General features: G+C 50.6%; 1 protein-coding gene across 3 annotated transcripts in view; it reads right to left on the reverse strand.

Moving 5' to 3' along the window:
• LOC140427151 (platelet-derived growth factor receptor beta-like) overlaps positions 1 to 12999 on the reverse strand; it is a 162469-nt gene extending 149470 nt beyond the window's left edge. The window contains exon 1 of one of the 3 annotated variants that reach the window (XM_072512700.1): positions 12855 to 12999. The gene's annotated coding sequence lies outside the window, so the exon portion shown is untranslated. The remainder of the gene's footprint in view (positions 1 to 12854) is intronic. The other 2 variants (XM_072512701.1, XM_072512702.1) reach the window with 2 other exon arrangements.
• Positions 13000 to 18058: the final 5059 nt, after the last annotated feature.

Consider the following 18058-nt stretch of genomic DNA (forward strand, 5'->3'; position numbering starts at 1 on the left):
GACACGCTCCCTCAGCACTGCCCCTCCGACAGTGCGGCACGCTCCCTCAGCACTGCCCCTCCGACAGTGTGACACGCTCCCTCAGCACTGCTCCCTCAGACAATGAGACACGCTCCCTCAGACAGTGCGACACGCTCCCTCAGCACTGTCCCTCCGAATGTGCCACATGCTCCCTCAGCACTGTCCCTCTGACAGTGTGACACACTCCCTCAGCACTGCCCCTCCGACAGGGCGACACACTCCCTCAACACTGCTCCCTCAGCACTGCCCCTCTGACAGTGCGACACATTCCCTCAGCACTGCCCCTCCGACAGGGCGACACACTCCCTCAGCACTGCTCCCTCAGCACTGCTCCCTCCGACAGTGTGACACACTCCCTCAGCACTGCCCCTTCGAAAGTGCAACACGCTCCCTCAGCACTGCTCCCTCAGCACTGCCCCTCTGACAGTGCGGCACATTCCCTCAGCACTGCCCCTCCGACAGGGCGACACACTCCCTCAGCACTGCTCCCTCAGCACTGCTTCCTCCGACAGTGTGACACACTCCCTCAGCACTGCCCCTTCGAAAGTGCAACACGCTCCCTCAGCACTGCCCCTCTGACAGTGCGACACACTCCCTCAGCACTGCCCCTCCGAAAGTGCAACACGCTCCCTCAGCACTGTCCCTCCGAAAGTGCAACACGCTCCCTCAGCACTGCCCCTCTGACAGTGCGACACACTCCCTCAGCACTGTCCCTCCGACAGAGCCACACACTCCCTCAGCACTGTCCCTCCGACAGAGCCAAACGCTCCCTCAGCATTGTCCCTCCGACAGTGTGACACGCTCCCTCAGCACTGCCCCTCCGACAGTGCGACACGCTCCCTCAGCACTGCCCCTCCGACAGTGCGACACGCTCCCTCAGCACTGTCCCTCCGACAGTGCGACACACTCCCTCAGCACTGCCCCTCCGAAAGTGCAACACGCTCCCTCAGCACTGTCCCTCTGACAGGGCGACAAACTCACTCAGTACTGTCCCTCCGACAGTGCGAGACGCTCCCTCAGCACTGTCCCTCCGACAGGGCGACACACTCACTCAGTACTGTCCCTCCGACAGTGCGAGACGCTCCCTCAGCACTGTCCCTCCGAAAGTGCAACACGCTCCCTCAGCATTGTCCCTCCGACAGTGTGACACGCTCCCTCAGCACTGCCCCTCCGAAAGTGCAACACGCTCCCTCAGCACTGTCCCTCCGACAGGGCGACACACTCACTCAGTACTGTCCCTCCGACAGTGAGACATGCCCCTTCAGTACAGCCCCCCTGGACAGGGTGACACACTCCCTCAGCACTTCTCCCTCAGCACTGCTCCCTCAGCACTGCTCCCTCAGCACTGCCCCCTCAGTACTGCCTCTCTGTCAGAGGGATGCACTCCCTCAGCACTGCTCCCTCAGCACTGCCTCTCTGTCAGAGGGATGCACTCTCTCAGCACTGCTCCCTCAGCATTACCTCTCTGTCAGAGGGATGCACTCCCTCAGCACTGCCCCCTCAGTACTGCCCCCTCAGTACTGCCTCTCTGTCAGAGGAATGCACTCCCTCAGCACTGCCCCCTCAGCACTGCCCCCTCAGCACTGCCTCTCTGTCAGAGGGATGCACTCTCTCAGCACTGCTCCCTCAGCACTGTCCTCTCAGCACTGCCTCTCTGTCAGAGGGATGCACTCTCTCAGCACTGTCTCTCTGTCAGAGGGATGCACTCCCTCAGCACTGTCTCTCTGTCAGAGGAATGCACTCCCTCAGCACTGCTCCCTCAGCACTGTCTCTCTGTCAGAGGGATGCACTCCCTCAGCACTGTCTCTCTGTCAGAGGAATGCACTCCCTCAGCACTGCTCCCTCAGCACTGTCTCTCTGTCAGAGGAATGCACTCCCTCAGCACTGCTCCCTCAGCACTGCCTTTCTGTCAGAGGAATGCACTCTCTCAGCACTGCCTCTCTGTCAGAGGGATGCACTCCCTCAGCACTGTCTCTCTGTCAGAGGAATGCACTCCCTCAGCACTGCTCCCTCAGCACTGTCTCTCTGTCAGAGGAATGCACTCTCTCAGCACTGCCCCCTCAGCACTGCCTCTCTGTCAGAGGGATGCACTCCCTCAGCACTGCCTCCTCAGCACTGCCTCTCTGTCAGAGGGATGCACTCTCTCAGCACTGCTCCCTCAGCACTGCCTCCTCAGCACTGCCTCTCTGTCAGAGGGATGTACTCCCTCAGCACTGCCTCTCTGTCAGAGGGATGCACTCTCTCAGCACTGCCCCCTCAGCACTGCCCCTCTGTCAGAGGGATGCACTCCCTCAGCACTGCCTCCTCAGCACTGCCTCTCTGTCAGAGGGATGCACTCTCTCAGCACTGCTCCCTCAGCACTGCTCCCTCAGCACTGCCTCCTCAGCACTGCCTCTCTGTCAGAGGGATGCACTCTCTCAGCACTGCTCCCTCAGCACTGCTCCCTCAGCACTGCCTCCTCAGCACTGCCTCTCTGTCAGAGGGATGCACTCTCTCAGCACTGCCTCTCTGTCAGAGGAATGCACTCCCTCAGCACTGCTCCCTCAGCACTGTCTCTCTGTCAGAGGAATGCACTCTCTCAGCACTGCCCCCTCAGCACTGCCTCTCTGTCAGAGGGATGCACTCCCTCAGCACTGCTCCCTCAGCACTGCTCCCTCAGCACTGCCTCCTCAGTACTGCCTCTCTGTCAGAGGGATGCACTCCCTCAGCACTGCCTCTCTGTCAGAGGGATGCACTCTCTCAGCACTGCTCCCTCAGCACTGCCTCCTCAGTACTGCCTCTCTGTCAGAGGGATGCACTCCCTCAGCACTGCCTCTCTGTCAGAGGGATGCACTCTCTCAGCACTGCTCCCTCAGCACTGCCTCCTCAGTACTGCCTCTCTGTCAGAGGGATGCACTCCCTCAGCACTGCCTCTCTGTCAGAGGGATGCACTCTCTCAGCACTGCTCCCTCAGCACTGCCTCCTCAGTACTGCCTCTCTGTCAGAGGGATGCACTCTCTCAGCACTGCCCCCTCAGCACTGCCTCCTCAGTACTGCCTCTCTGTCAGAGGGATGCACTCCCTCAGCACTGCCTCTCTGTCAGAGGGATGCACTCTCTCAGCACTGCTCCCTCAGCACTGCCTCCTCAGTACTGCCTCTCTGTCAGAGGGATGCACTCCCTCAGCACTGCCTCTCTGTCAGAGGGATGCACTCTCTCAGCACTGCTCCCTCAGCACTGCCCCCTCAGCACTGCCTCTCTGTCAGAGGGATGCACTCCCTCAGCACTGCTCACTTCACCACTGCCCCCTCAGCACCGGTCTCTCAGCACTGCCCCCTCAGCACTGCCTCTCTGTCAGAGGGATGCACTCTCTCAGCACTGCCCCTTCACCACTGCCCCCTCAGCACCGGTCTCTCAGCACTGCCCCCTCAGCACTGCCTCTCTGTCAGAGGGATGCACTCCCTCAGCACTGCCTCCTCAGCACTGCCTCTCTGTCAGAGGGATGCACTCTCTCAGCACTGCCTCTCTGTCAGAGGGATGCACTCTCTCAGCACTGCCCCTTCACCACTGCCCCCTCAGCACCGGTCTCTCAGCACTGCCCCCTCAGCACTGCCTCTCTGTCAGAGGGATGCACTCTCTCAGCACTGCCTCTCTGTCAGAGGGATGCACTCCCTCAGCACTGCCTCTCTGTCAGAGGGATGCACTCGCTCAGCACTGCTCCCTCAGCACTGCTCCCTCAGCACTGCCTCCTCAGTACTGCCTCTCTGTCAGAGGGATGCACTCCCTCAGCACTGCTCCCTTCACCACTGCCCCCTCAGCACTGCCTCTCTGTCAGAGGGATGCACTCTCTCAGCACTGAACTCAATGCATTAGTCATCATTTTGTGCTGAAACGTCTGGAGTGAGACTTGGACCACTGACATTCGGACTCAGACGCAGTGTGTGCTGCTCAGATCAGCTAACTCATCCCAGACAGGAGCTGAGAGCCGGGACCACAAATGCTTCTGCCAGTTAGTAATAGGCTGGGGGCTCCTTTACTCATTGGCTGAACAGACCATTGAATCATCAAATGACACAGCAAAAACGTCAGTCATTCGGCCCATCATCAATGTGTCATCTCTCTGATAATATCTAATTAGTGCTATTTACTCTGCTCTTTGCACAAAGCCTTCTAAACTTTTCCCTTCTAGTATTTAGCCAATTCCCTTTTGAACACTGTTCCTTCCATCAAATTTCCCCTTCATCTCTCTTCGAAGGTGAACAACACATCCCCAGCCTCTCAATCTAACTGAAGACCCTTACCCCGGTGTCATTCTAGTAAATCTCCTTTGTACTGCCTTAACATCCTTCCTAAAGCTGCCCCCTTCTCGATCCTGCCCCTTATTGCCCTCTGAAGGGGGAATGGCTTCCTCTCAGGATACAGCGAATTGGTGTGGAGCCGCTCTGCCCACACTTAGCTCCAGGTAACTCCTCAATCACACTGTATCCAATTTAACCCATGCTCTAACCTCTCGTTCTCTCTCCTAATTGGTATGCTGTACCATTTAACACTAAGAACTTAACATAAAGACTAGGGGCGAGATTCTCCGACCCCCCGCCAGGTCGGAGAATCGCCGGGGGCTGGCGTGAATCCCGCCCCCGCCGGTTGCCGAAGTCTCCAGCACCGGATATTCGGCGGGGGCGGGTATCGCGCCGCGCCGGTTGGCGGGCCCCCCCCGCTCGATTCTCCGGCCCGGATGGGCCGAAGTCCCACCGGTAAAATGCCTGTCCTGCCGGCGTAAATTAAACCACCTACCTTACCGGCGGGACAAGGCGGCGCGGGCGGGCTCCGGGGCCCTGGGGGGCACGGGCCGATCTGGCCCCGGGGGGTGCCCCCACAGTGAGATTCCCGCCCTCGCCGAATATCCGGTGCTGGAGACATCGGCAACCGGCGGGGGCGGGATTCACGCCAGCCCCCGGCGATTCTCCGACCCGGTGGGGGGTCAGAGAATGACGCCGCTCATTCTCCCCCCCCCCCCCCCCCCCGAAACCAGCGGCGCGAGAATCACGCTGGGCTGCTCGGAGAATCGCCGTAAACAGCAAGTGTGGTGGGGGGGGGGGGGGGGGGGGGGGTGCTCCGATGGGGTCTGGCCCGCGATCGGGGCCCACCGATCGGCGTGCCGCCCTCTTTCCCCCCCCCCTTCCCGGGCCTACCCTGGCGCCATGCTGGTGAGGGGCCGGTGTGCGTAAGACGTTCCCCACGCATGTGCAGGATGGCGCGACCCAACTGCGCATGCGCGGGTGGGCGCGCGTGAACCTGAATAGAATGAGCAGAATAGGTCGTGCCCGGGCCCTGTTCGCACCGTCGTGAAACGCGACTGCGTTCACGACGGTGCAGCCACTTAGTCCCAGGAACGGAGAATCCTGCCCCTTATTTTCTCATTGCAACTTACCGTCCACTTATTTTCATGTCATTTTGCTGTACTGCCGATTGGTTTCTTGGTCCTTCACTAATTTATATTTATTCTCAATGTGTAACATTCACACAGTCCCACTGAGATCCTCGCTGATTGCTAGAATGGTGTTCTCTCCCTGCAACCTTTCTGACACTTAACCACGTCATCCTCTTCCAGTTCCTCGCTATTCCCCAGCTCAGTCCACGACCCTCATTTGACTTCACTCTTGACCACCTAATCCTAATTGAGCATCTCTCGCAATGGTTTCCCCTGACACCCAAATCACTTTGGGGGCTCCCCCAGGTCCATCCTTGGCCCTTTCTGGTTTCTGTCCCTCATGAAGCATGACCATTTTGTAATACATGCTACACGTGTGGACCATTGAACATTTGAAAGGAAACAAATCGATCTACCGCAACGCTAACTTAAATGAGGTCAGTAAAGGTGACCGTGAAGCTGTTGGATTGTTGTAAAAATCCATCTGGTTCACCAATGTCCTTTAGGGAGGGAAATCTGCCGTCCTTAACCAGGCTGCTCCAATATGTGACTCCATACCTATATCAATGTGGTTGACTCTTAACCATCCTCTGAAATGCCGCAGCACACTGCTCAGTTATATCAAGCTTGCTACAAAACAATACATGGACTACAGCAGCTCACAAAGACATGCACCACCACCTCCTCAGGGGTATTAGAGATGGGTAATGAATTGCGGACTTGCCAGTGACGACCACATCCAAAGAATGATATGGTTGTTATGTTGTTTCATGTCTGTACTCAGTCCTCAGATCCTTTCGTTTCATTATCATTGAAACACGGTTCCCATTCTGTGTCGGTTTTCTCGCATCCCTCTATACTGTCTGGGCCTTGCTGCCCCACACTGCTACCTTCCTTCCTTGCTGTGGGAATTCAGTCTGCCGTATCACAGTTGCTAGGTGTACACCGTTACCTGGTGCCAGCGAGAGATAATGGTGTCTGGTAGCTTGACAGGTTTGTACCTCTTAGCCACCCCCCCCATTCCTTCACTCCACCAGCAAGTTGTGTCTAGAGCAACCAAGGCCCCAATCTCTGAAATTCCCACCCTAAATCTCTCCACCTCTTTACCCCTCTATCCTCCTTTAAGACGCTCCTAAAACCTAACTCTTGACCTATCCTAATACCACCCCATGTGGCTCAGTGTTAGATTTTGTTTGATCATTGCTTCCTGGAGCCAATGCTTTACTATGTTGAAAATGGGACATATCGGGCGAAATTCTCCGGTATCGGCGCGATGTCCGCCGACTGGCGCCCCAAACGGCGCAAATCAGCCGGGCATCGCGCCGCCCCAAAGGTGCAGATTGCTCCGCATGTTTGGGGGCTGAGCCCCAACCTTAAGGGGCTAGGCCGGCGCCGGACAAATTTCCGCCCCGCCAGCTGGCGGAAAAGGCCTTTGGTGCCCCGCCAGCTGGCGCGGAAATGACACTGACGGCATTCCCGCGCATGCGCAGTGGAGGGAGTCTCTTCCACCTCTGCCATGGTGGAGACCATGGCGAAGACGGAAGGGAAAGAGTGCCCCCACGGCACAGGCCCGCCCGTGGATCGGTGGGCCCCGAATGCGGGCCAGGCCACCGTGGGGGCACTCCCTGGGGCCAGATCGCCCCCCCCCCCAGGACCCGGAGCCCACCCGCGCCGCCTTGTCCCGCCGGTAAGGTAGGTGGTTTAATCTACGCCGGAGGGACAGGAATTTTAGCGGCAGGACTTCGGCCCATCCGGGCCGGAGAATCGCTGGGGGGGTGGGGCCCGCCAACCGGCGCGGCATGATTCCCGCCCACGCCGAATATCCGGTGCCGGAGAATTCGTCAACCGGCGGGGGCGGGATTCACGCCAGCCCCCGGCGATTTTCCGACCCAGCGGGAGTTGGAGGATCTCGCCCAAACAGAGGTTGTTGTTGTTTTACTTGTGGGTAGAGACTAACCCTTCCCAAACAAAAGGAAAAACTATTGCCCAATAATCTAGAGACTTTGGCAATGTTCACCAACTGGCAGAAAACTAACAAAAAACTGAGAAAAGTGAAGCCAATATTGAAGAAAGGCATTCCTGTGCCCTGGAGGTTTACATAGAACCTATTAGAAACAGGCCGTTCGGCCCAACTGCTCAATGCTAGATTTTCTACCTGGCACAGGCCTCCTCCATTCATTGTAAATGCAACCTCTCACCCTCCCCCTACCCCAAAATGTCTATCCCCTTCCCCTTCATGTGTGTATCAAGCCATGAACATGAGAAAAATGCCAAAGAGAATTCAGGAGAGCCTTTACTTCCCAAAAGAGTGGTGAGAATCTAGATTAGCTCAGTGGGCTAGATAGCTGGTTTGTGATGCAGAACAAGGCCAGCAGCGCGGGTTCAATTACCGTACCAGCTTACCCGAACAGGTGCCGAAATGTGGCGACTAGGGGCTTTTCACAGTAACTTCATACTTGTGACAATAAAAGGTTATTATTATTATTAATTCACACACACGTAGGAACAAAGGAACAAGAAGAGTCTTGTTAGCCCCTTGGACATTCAATGAGATCATGGAGTCATTGATGCAAATAGTGTAAATGCATTTAGGGAAGGTTCAATAGATATGAGGGATTTGAGGGTGGGTTTCATGGGGTAAGGTTGGACATGGCGGCACAATGTTAACATTGTTGCTTCCCAGGGCCAGAACCACGGGTTCGATTCCTGCTTGGGTCACTGCCTGTGCAGAATCTGCACGTTCTCCCCGTGTCTGCGTGGGTTTCCTCCAGGTGCTCCGGTTTCATAAGAACATAAGAACTAGGAGCAGGAGTAGGCCATCTGGCCCCTCGAGCCTGCTCCACCATTCAATGAGATCATGGCTGATCTTTTGTGGACTCAGCTCCACTTTCCGGCCTGAACACCATAACCCTTAATCCCTTTATTCTTCAAAAACTATCTATCTTTATCTTAAAAACATTTAATGAAGGAACCACTACTGCTTCACTGGGCAAGGAATTCCATAGATTCACAACCCTTTGGGTGAAGAAGTTCCTCCTAAACTCAGTCCTAAATCTACTTCCCCTTATTTTGAGGCTATGCCCCCTAGTTCTGCTTTCACCCGCCAGTGGAAACAACCTGCCCGCATCTATGCTATCTATTCCCTTCATAATTTTATATGTTTCTATAAGAACCCCCCTCATCCTTCTAAATTCCAACGAGTACAGTCCCAGTCTACTCAACCTCTCCTCATAATCCAACCCCTTCAGCTCTGGGATTAACCTAGTGAATCTCCTCTGCACACCCTCCAGTGCCAGTACGTCCTTTCTCAAGTAAGGAGACCAAAACTGAACACAATACTCCAGGTGTGGCCTCAATAGTACCTTATACAATTGCAGCATAACCTCCCTAGTCTTAAACTCCATCCCTCTAGCAATGAAGGACAAAATTCCATTTGCCTTCTTAATCACCTGTTGCCCCTGTAAACCAACTTTTTGCGACTCATGCACTAGCACACCCAGGTCTCTCTGCACAGCAGCATGTTTTAATATTTTATCATTTAAATAATAATCCCTTTTGCTGTTATTCCTACCAAAATGGATAACCTCACATTTGTCAACATTGTATTCCATCTGCCAGACCCTAGCCCATTCACTTAGCCTATCCAAATCCCTCTGCAGACTTCACTTTTTGCTTTACCACTCATCTTAGTGTCGTCTGCAAACTTGGACATATTGCCCTATGTAAATGGTGAACAATTGTGGGCCCAACACTGATCCCTGAGGGACACCACTAGCTACTGATTGCCAACCAGAGAAACACCCATAATCCCCACTCTTTGCTTTCTATTAATTAACCAAGCCTCTATCCATGCTACTACTTTCCCCTTAATGCCATGCGTCTTTATCTTATGCAGCAACCTTTTGTGTGGCACCTTTTCAAAGGCTTTCTGGAAATCCAGATATACCACATCCATTGGCTCTCCGTTATCTACCGCACTGGTAATGTCCTCAAAAAATTCCACTCAATTAGTTAGGCACGACCTGCCCTTTATGAACCCATGCTGCGTCAGCCCAATGGGACAATTTCCATCCAGAAGCCTCGCTATTTCTTCCTTGATGATAGATTCCAGCATCTGCCCTACTACCGAAGTTAAGCTCACTGGCCTATAATTACCCGCTTTCTGTCTACCTCCTTTTTTAAACAGTGGTGTCACGTTTGCTAATTTCCAATCCGCCGGACCACCCCAGAGTCTAGTGAATTTTGGTAAATTATCACTCGTGCATTTGTAATTTCCCTAGCCATCTCTTTTAGCACTCTGGGATGCATTCCATCAGGGCCAGGAGACTTGTCTACCTTTAGCCCCATTAGCTTGCCCATCACTATCTCCTTGGTGATAACAATCCTCTCAAGGTCCTCACCTGTCATAGCCTCATTTCCATCAGTCACTGGCATGTTATTTGTGTCTTCCACTGTGAAGACCGACCCAAAAAACCTGTTCAGTTCCTCAGCCATTTCCTCATCTCCCATTATTAAATCTCCCTTCTCATCCTCTAAAGGACCAATATTTACCTTAGCCACTCTTTTTTGTTTTATATATTTGTAGAAGCTTTTCCTCCCACAAGTCCCGAAAGACGTGCTTGTTAGGTGAATTGGATGTTCTGAATTCTCCCTCTGTGTACCCGAACAGGCACCGGAATGTGGCAACTAGGGGCTTTTCACAGTAACTTCATTGCGGTGTTAATGTAAACGTACTTGTGACACTAATAAAGATTATTATTATATTATTATGAGAGGCTCACATGACATAGACACATCGGGTTGAATGGCTTTGTTGCAATGTTGTAAAACTCTATGCAATTTGAAGCCTCACTCGGATGCATCAATGCCTCCCTCTTATCATAGAATCATAGAATTTACAGTGCAGAAGGAGGCCATTCAGCCCATTGAGCCTGCACCAGCCCTTGGAAAGAACACCCCACTTAAGCCCACACGTCCACCCTATCTCGGTAACCCCACCTAACCTTTTTGGACACTATGGCAATTTAGCACGGCCAATCCACCTAACCTGCACATCTTTGGACTGTGGGAGGAAACCGGAGCACCCGGAGGAAACCCACGCAGACACGGGGAGAACGTGCAGACTCCGCACAGACAGTGACCCAAGCCGGGAATCGAACCTGGGATCCTGGAGCTGTGAAGCGACAGTGATAACCACTGTGCTACCCGCTCACTCTCACCAACTCCATCTTACGTATATAGTATCTTTGACACAGTGAAACATTTCTTCTAATAGGAGGTTTACCAAACAAAATTTGACGTGAAGCAATATGAAGATAGTACGTCAGGTGACCAAAAGCTTGGTTAAAGAGGTAATGATTAGGGACAGTGCAACATCATTTCTCCCAATTCCTCACCTCTTCATGTCTATTTTATATTTTTGCCTCACAGTTTTTCATGTCTTTCCAATGTTCAGGCCTCACAAATTTCATGTCTACCTTATATTTACACTTCAGTTCTTCACGTCAATCTGATATTAATGCCTCTGTTCTACATGTCTATTTGATGTTCATGTCTCAGTTCTTCACATCTATCTTAAATTGATGCCTAATTTATTCATGTTTATCTGATATTTATCCTTCAGTTCTTCATCTCTATCCTATATTTATGCTTCAGTTCTTCTTGTCTATCTGATATTTATCGCTCATTATTTATCTCTATCCTATATTTATACCTCAGTTCTTCAAGTCGACCATATATTTATCCATCAGTTCTTCATGCCTATTTTGGTTTTCTGCCTCAGTTCTTCATCTCAATCCTCTGTTCTTGTCTCACACTCTTCATCTCTATCTTATATTTACACATTAGTTCTTTATGATATTTATCTCTCAGCTCTTCATGTCCTAATCTTATATTCTTGCTTCAGAGATCCTCATGTCTATCTGTTCCTTATGCCTCAATTCTTCAATTCTAAAATTGATACCTCATTCCTTCATGTGTATCTGACATTTATCCTTCAGTTCTCCATCTCTATCCTATATTTATGCCCCAGTTCTTCATGTTTAACTTATATTCATGCTTTATGGCACTTCATTTCTATCTTATATTTGTGCCTCATTCCTGCATGCCTATCTCATATTTATCCCTCCATTCTTCATTTCTATCTGACATTCATGCCTCATTCCTGCACGCCTATTTCATATTTATAGAATCCTTACAGTGCAGAAGGTGACCATTCGGCCCATTCAGTCTGCACCGACCCTCTGAAAGAGCACCCCATCTTGGCCCAATCCCCTGCCCTAATCCCATAGCCTCGTATAACCTTTGGACACTAAGGGGCAACTTATCATGGCCAATCCACCTAACTTGCACATCTTTGGACTGTGGGAGGAAACCGGAGCACCCGGAGGAAACCCACGCACACACGGGGAGAACGTGCAGACTCCGCACAGACAGTGACCCAAGCCGGGAATCGAACCTGGGACCCTGGCGCTGTGAAGCCACAGTGCTAACCACTGTGCTACCGTGCTGCCTCAGTTCTTCATGTGCATCTTAATATTTATCGCTCAGTCCTTCACGTCTGATATTTATGCCTCAGATCTTTACGTCTATTTTATATTCGTGCCACACTGTGGCTTTGCACCATTCATCACCGGATATTGTCAAATTCAGGATCTTTACATTTCAGTGATCATGAAGATTTAAGGTATCATGCCCCCACCACCAGGCCAGTAATTGGACAAGGAAGTGATTATGTCCCGTTAGATAGCTGGGAATCTGTGGCAAAACCCCCACTTCTCCCTCTCCACAGGAGCTCTTTGCTTCCCACTAGTCGTTTTGAACATCATGTTTCTGAATCTTGTCCATTTGTCCCTGCCAGGAACATCCAGGAACAATCTCCAACGAGACACTTGGATCCCAACTGGGACAAGCCAAGCTCATGACAAATTCTTTGACTCATACAACGCCAGACTCTTAAAAACACCCCTTTTGCCTTTCCTGAGAAACAAGACAATATCGTGGTGAAGATCGAACCGGAGAAGATGACAATTTGCAGAAGAATGCATCTAATTAAATCCATCAGCTTGATCAGCCTGTTTAAAAGAAAAAAACTACTCAGTTCCCCTTGGCTACACAACACAAACCCACTGCAGCCTTCTAAAATTAATAAATCCACAATTATCTCACAGAACTGGTCAGCACAAAAGATGATGGCCTTTTGGTTCATGGGACTGTGCCGGCTCTCTCAACCAGCTATCCAAGCAGCTATCTAATCAGTCCCAGTCCCAGTCGCGGGGGACAACTCAAAGGCAGCATTACAAGGTGGGAATGCAAAATCTAAGCAGGTTCAGCTAGCCTTAACGACCTTCCCCATTAAACTTTACGGAGCAGATCACCCAGCAGATCCCTGGCCCCCAAGTGCTGAGCATTCGGATTCAATCTCACCTGCCAAGGGGTTTTCCTTGCCTTCTTTGCCGAGGGGCCACTTCTAGTCGAAACGACACGAATCCTCCAGCGGATCCTGCAGCTTGCTTTGGGCAGACTGGTGTGTGGACTGGGCTGGGAGTGTGGTTGGGACTGACGAGAGAGAGAGAGAGAGGGGGGCAGCAGTGAGACAGAGAGAGAGAGCATGAACTCTCTATTTTGCTTGTTGAGTAGTGCCCCGTGTGTAAAAAGCAAAACACAGCCAAAGAGAGAGAGAGAAGGCGGGGGGGGGGGGGGGGGGAGTGGATGCAGATATCAAAACTTTCTGGGAGGGAAATAAAAGTCTCCACTGCTGAACATTGGAGAGGGGTGGAATGATTGTAACCGGTCCCCTCCCCTCCACATCCCAGCTCTCCAACTCTGAGACAATACCCTGCCCAGCTGGCAGACTGCCCAGCTTTTGGGTTGTATGGGATGTGAAAAAAAAGGATGTTGTGAGCATTGCCTCCCCAAAGCCAATGGTTGACTCACGGTCATCAGCCAGGCCCTCTCGGTCTAGTCCTGGTGCTGTGTTGGTAATACCCCCCCTTCCCCGAAAAAAGCACCATCTCCAGTGCTTTTTATTAACACAAAGATGTCCAGATGAGGCACACTGTGAACGACGACAAATAGCCGGCTGGAAGCCCAGATTTAAACACATGTAGCCTCTGGTTAGGGAGGCTGACACGTACAAGGTTACATATGGAAAGAATTAAGGATTGTGGTGAGTTTATAAATTCCCAGTCCATCCTGATTTTAACCCTCTATCAATCTGGAATGTTGCCCTGTGTCTAATTTCTCTCCCCCCACCCCCCTTAACTATTCAGGAAGTCAAATTTAATTTGACTGTAATTCCAATTATTTGAATTTTTTCCCCCGGAGATACTTGTCTTTAATAAGTAGGATCTCCATCTGTTTTTACTGCCAGTGTCTAATTCGTCCTTTGCACAAATAGTTCTGCACCAGGATGCCACAGGACTAAATGCAATCTTCAGGTAAAGTGGGATGGTAATACTGGGCCACGCCTTGCTTATTTAATTCAGTGGCTATTTTAAGGCCATGCACTCGATCCTTGTTTCTGTACTTTCCGTGATAATTGCCCAAGCTGATTTTGTTCTGCAGTACCGCTATGTAAACAGGTCACGCTGCATTACGCCCACTGTCCACTGGTGGCACTGCAGCACCTTCACTGATCAGTGTGGACTGAACGTGGTGTATGAACTTTAGTGCCAGTGCGATGCTAGGTATGCAGACTGTATGCAGACTGATGGACCGTGTCAAACAGCATTGTAATGGGCTGTACCCAACCAGCCCGTGCTTGCAAAACAGTATCCAACATTAGATGCAATTGCACGATTGGACAATATTTGCCAAATAACCCTCAGTGTGCTAAGAATATGTTGGCAGCCAATTTATGATAATCAGTCAGGCTTGCAGTGGGGTGCATTTGCATCTACTGGACGATACCTATATTAATACACAGGGCCCTGTTCTTTGCAGACAGAAAGAATAGCACAGAAAGAGGTCGTTCGGCCCATTGTGTCTGTGTCAGCCATCAAGCACACATCCTAACCCCAAGTGCTGGAAAAGCAAGCTATGGCATGTCAAATTTTTTAACGTTTATTCTGACGGGATATGGGCTTCGCTGGCGAGGCCAGAATTTGTTGCCACTCCTAATTGCCTTTGAGAAGGTGGTGGTGAGTTGCCGTCTTGATGTGGCAGGACTGGATGTGGCAGGACTGGATGTGGCAGGACTGCAGAGCTGAGATCTGACCTGTTGGTTGTGCCTAGCTCTGTCTATCACTTGCTGCTTATGCTGTTCGGCACACAAGTAGTCCTGTGTTGTAGCTTCACCAGGTTGACACCTCATTTTTTGGTCTGTCTGGTGTTTCTCCTGGCGTGCCCTCCTGCACTCTTCGTTGAACCAGGGTTAATGCCCTGGTTTGGTGGTAATAGTAGAGTGGGTGATGTGCCGGGTTACAGATTATGATGTTATAGATTGTGGTTGAAACAATTCTGCTGCTGCTGATGGCCCACGGTGCCTCATGGATGCCTAGTCCTGAGTTGCTCGGTCTGTTCTGAATCTATTCCATTTAGCACGGTGGCAGTGCCACACACCACGATGGAGGGTATCCTCAATGTGAAGACGGGACTTTGTCTCCACAAGGACTGTGCGGTGGTCACTCCTATCGATACTGTCATGGACAGATGCATCTGCAGCAGGCAGGTTGGTGAGGATGGGGTCCAGTATGTTTTTCCCTCTTGTTGGTTCCCTCACCACCTGCTGCAGTCCCAGTCGAGCAGCTCTGTCCTTTAGGACCCGGCCAGCTTGGTCTGTGGTGCTGCTGACCGAGCCCCTCTGGTGATGAAGTCCCCCACCCAGAGTCCATTCTGTGCCCTTACCACCCTCAGTGCTTCCTCCAAGTGGTGTTCAACCTGCGAGAGTACTGATTCATTAGCTGATGGTAGACGCTGCGTGGTAATCAGCAGAAGGTTTTCTTGCCCATGTTCAACCTGAAGCCAGGAGACTTCATGGGGCCCAGAGTCAATGTTGATGGCTCCCAGGGCCACTCCCTCCCGGCTGTACACCACTGTACCACCACATCTGCTGGGTCTGTCCTGATGGTGCGACAGGACTTCCGAGGAATGGTGATAGTGGTGTCTGGGACATTGTAAGGTATGATTCTGTGAGTATGACTATAGCAGGCTGTTGCTTGACTAGCCAATTTTGGCACAGGTCCCCAGATGTTAGTAAGGGAAACTATGCAGTGTCGACAGGACTGGGGTTTGCCATTCTCATTGGCGGTGCCTAGGTCGATGTCGGGTGCTCCTTTTTATTGACTTTGTAGTGCTTTTATGCACGTGAGCGGCTTGCTAGGCCATTTCAGAGGGAATTTAAGAATCAACCACATTGCTGTGGATCTGGAGTCACATGTGTGGGCGGCATGGCTGCACATTGGTTAGCACAGTTGCTTCACAGCTCCAAGGTCCCAGGTTCGATTCCTGGCTTGGTTCACTGTCTGTGCGGAGCCTGCACGTTCTCCCCGTGTCTGCGTGGGTTTCCTCCGGGTGCTCCGGTTTCCTCCCACAGTCCAAAGATGTGCAGGTTAGGTGGATTGACCATGCTAAATTGCCCTTTGTGTCCAAAAAAGGTTACTGGGTTGCGGGGATAGAGTGGAGGTGTGGCTTGGATGGGGTGTCCTTTCCAAGGGCCGGTGCAGAATCGATGGGCTGAATCGCCTCCTTCTGCAGTACAAATTCTATGATTCTATGTAGGGTCACATGTAGGCCAGACCAGGTAGGACGGCAGATTTCCTTCCCTAAAGGACACTAGTGAACCAGCTGGGTATTTTACGACAATCGATAATAGTTTCATGATCATTATTAGACTTTTAATTCCAGGTATCTATTGGGTTCAATTTCCACCACCTGCTGTGGCAGGATTCAAACCGAGATCCCCTGGGCCTTTGGATCACCAGTCCAGTGACAATACCACAACACCACTGCCTCCCTAAGTGCTCATCTAAATGCTTCTTAAATGTTGTGAGGGTTCCTGCCTCTCGCATTCTTTCAGGCAGCGAGTCCCAGATTCCCACCACCCTCTGGGTGAAAAGGGTTTTCCTTAAATCTCCATTAAATCTCCTGCCCCTTTCCTTAACTCTATGCTGCTGGTTGTGACGAATGTGATATAAAATAGTTACTTTAGAGATATTAGTTAATGTAATGTAGAAATAAGCCACTTTGATTCTGGCAGGTAGAGACAAAGGGATTTGAGACCGCATGGAAAAAGCAGGAAGAGGTGTGTCTATGAGAGTGATGCTGCATTGATAGGGGCCGGAGAAAGGGATTGGAAGTGAGCCAATCAGAATAGATCAAACAAGTCAGGAGGGACATAGGATGACCTATGGGTGTCGAGTATGTGAAACTTGATGCCATTTGAATGTATGAGTACTGATCTCTTTGTCTGGGGACTTCACTTAGTTCCCGGGACTGCAGACAGCAACATGTTGTCTGTATCACTGTGGACTAGGTAGCTTGCAAGCTGAATAAAATAACTTCTTTTGACTTGCAAATCCATCTCGACTTTTATTGAGGCCAGACTGACGGAGAAAGAAATTTGGGAATCAACATTTGGTGCCGAAAACCGGGATTTCTCAGGGCAATCCTGATCCAACTGCGAAATCAGAATTAGACTGATTATGAACAGGAGGATGGGGAACAAAGGGCCCTCAATGTAGAACTGGAAAACGACCGCGCATTGATTGTTCCCCTCTTCTTATCGTCTAATTAGTCTGGTCACTCGCGGTTGGCACAGAAAGACCGCCTCGACGAAATCACAGGTCAGTCTGGGGATTAGCAATTTAATTGATGGGATTTCATATTGTTGTTTCGGCTTGGGTTAGGGTTTTGGGTTGATGTGACATCTCAAATGATGATTCAATTCCAAGTATAAGGGTTCAGAGGCTGATGGGACTTCAGTAATGAAGGTTCAGTCTATTATATGGGTTCAGGGGCTGATGGGACTTCAGTAATGAAGGTTCAGTCTATTATATGGGTTCAGGGGCTGATGGGACTTCAGTACTGAAGGTTCAGTCCAGTATAACTGTTTTTAAATCTGAAGATGGTTCAACTCTATGTGTGAGTGTTTTAAATATATAGTTGATTAAGCTAAAATTGTCTCCTTGGACTGTATTGGCGAAAAACGCAGTTTCGAGGACTAGTTGAGATTGTGGGGAATGCTGCATATTGGTTGAAGCAGAAGTCTCTCAAAGGCAAAGTTAAAGACAGACAGTGCTTCTCACTCAGGCCTTGAGATAACAGCACCAGTCGCTAGTGTAATCGGATACCTTTCCTTTGAGTCAGTGACCAGCAAAGTTACGTTTTGAATTAATTAAAGGAAACCAGTGGGTTTCTCCACCTCTTTGACTTAAGTTATTATTTTCGAAAGCAATTGATTGAAATTGCCAGAATCTTAAGTTTTACTTACTTGAAATAAGGTTTATCTCATTTTATCTGGAGATTAATAGAAACTTAAAGAAGATTATGGACACTATTTTAAAAAGTGTCAATCTGGAGATGATAGTTGATTTTGCTAATACTTATGTGTATGTAAAAAAAAAAAACTTGTTAAAAGAAAAATTGTTAAGATAAAGAAATAATTAAGTTGTAAATGTTATACAAGTTTG

The sequence above is a fragment of the Scyliorhinus torazame genome, chromosome 7, assembly GCF_047496885.1.
Source record: "Scyliorhinus torazame isolate Kashiwa2021f chromosome 7, sScyTor2.1, whole genome shotgun sequence".
NCBI lineage: Eukaryota > Metazoa > Chordata > Chondrichthyes > Carcharhiniformes > Scyliorhinidae > Scyliorhinus > Scyliorhinus torazame.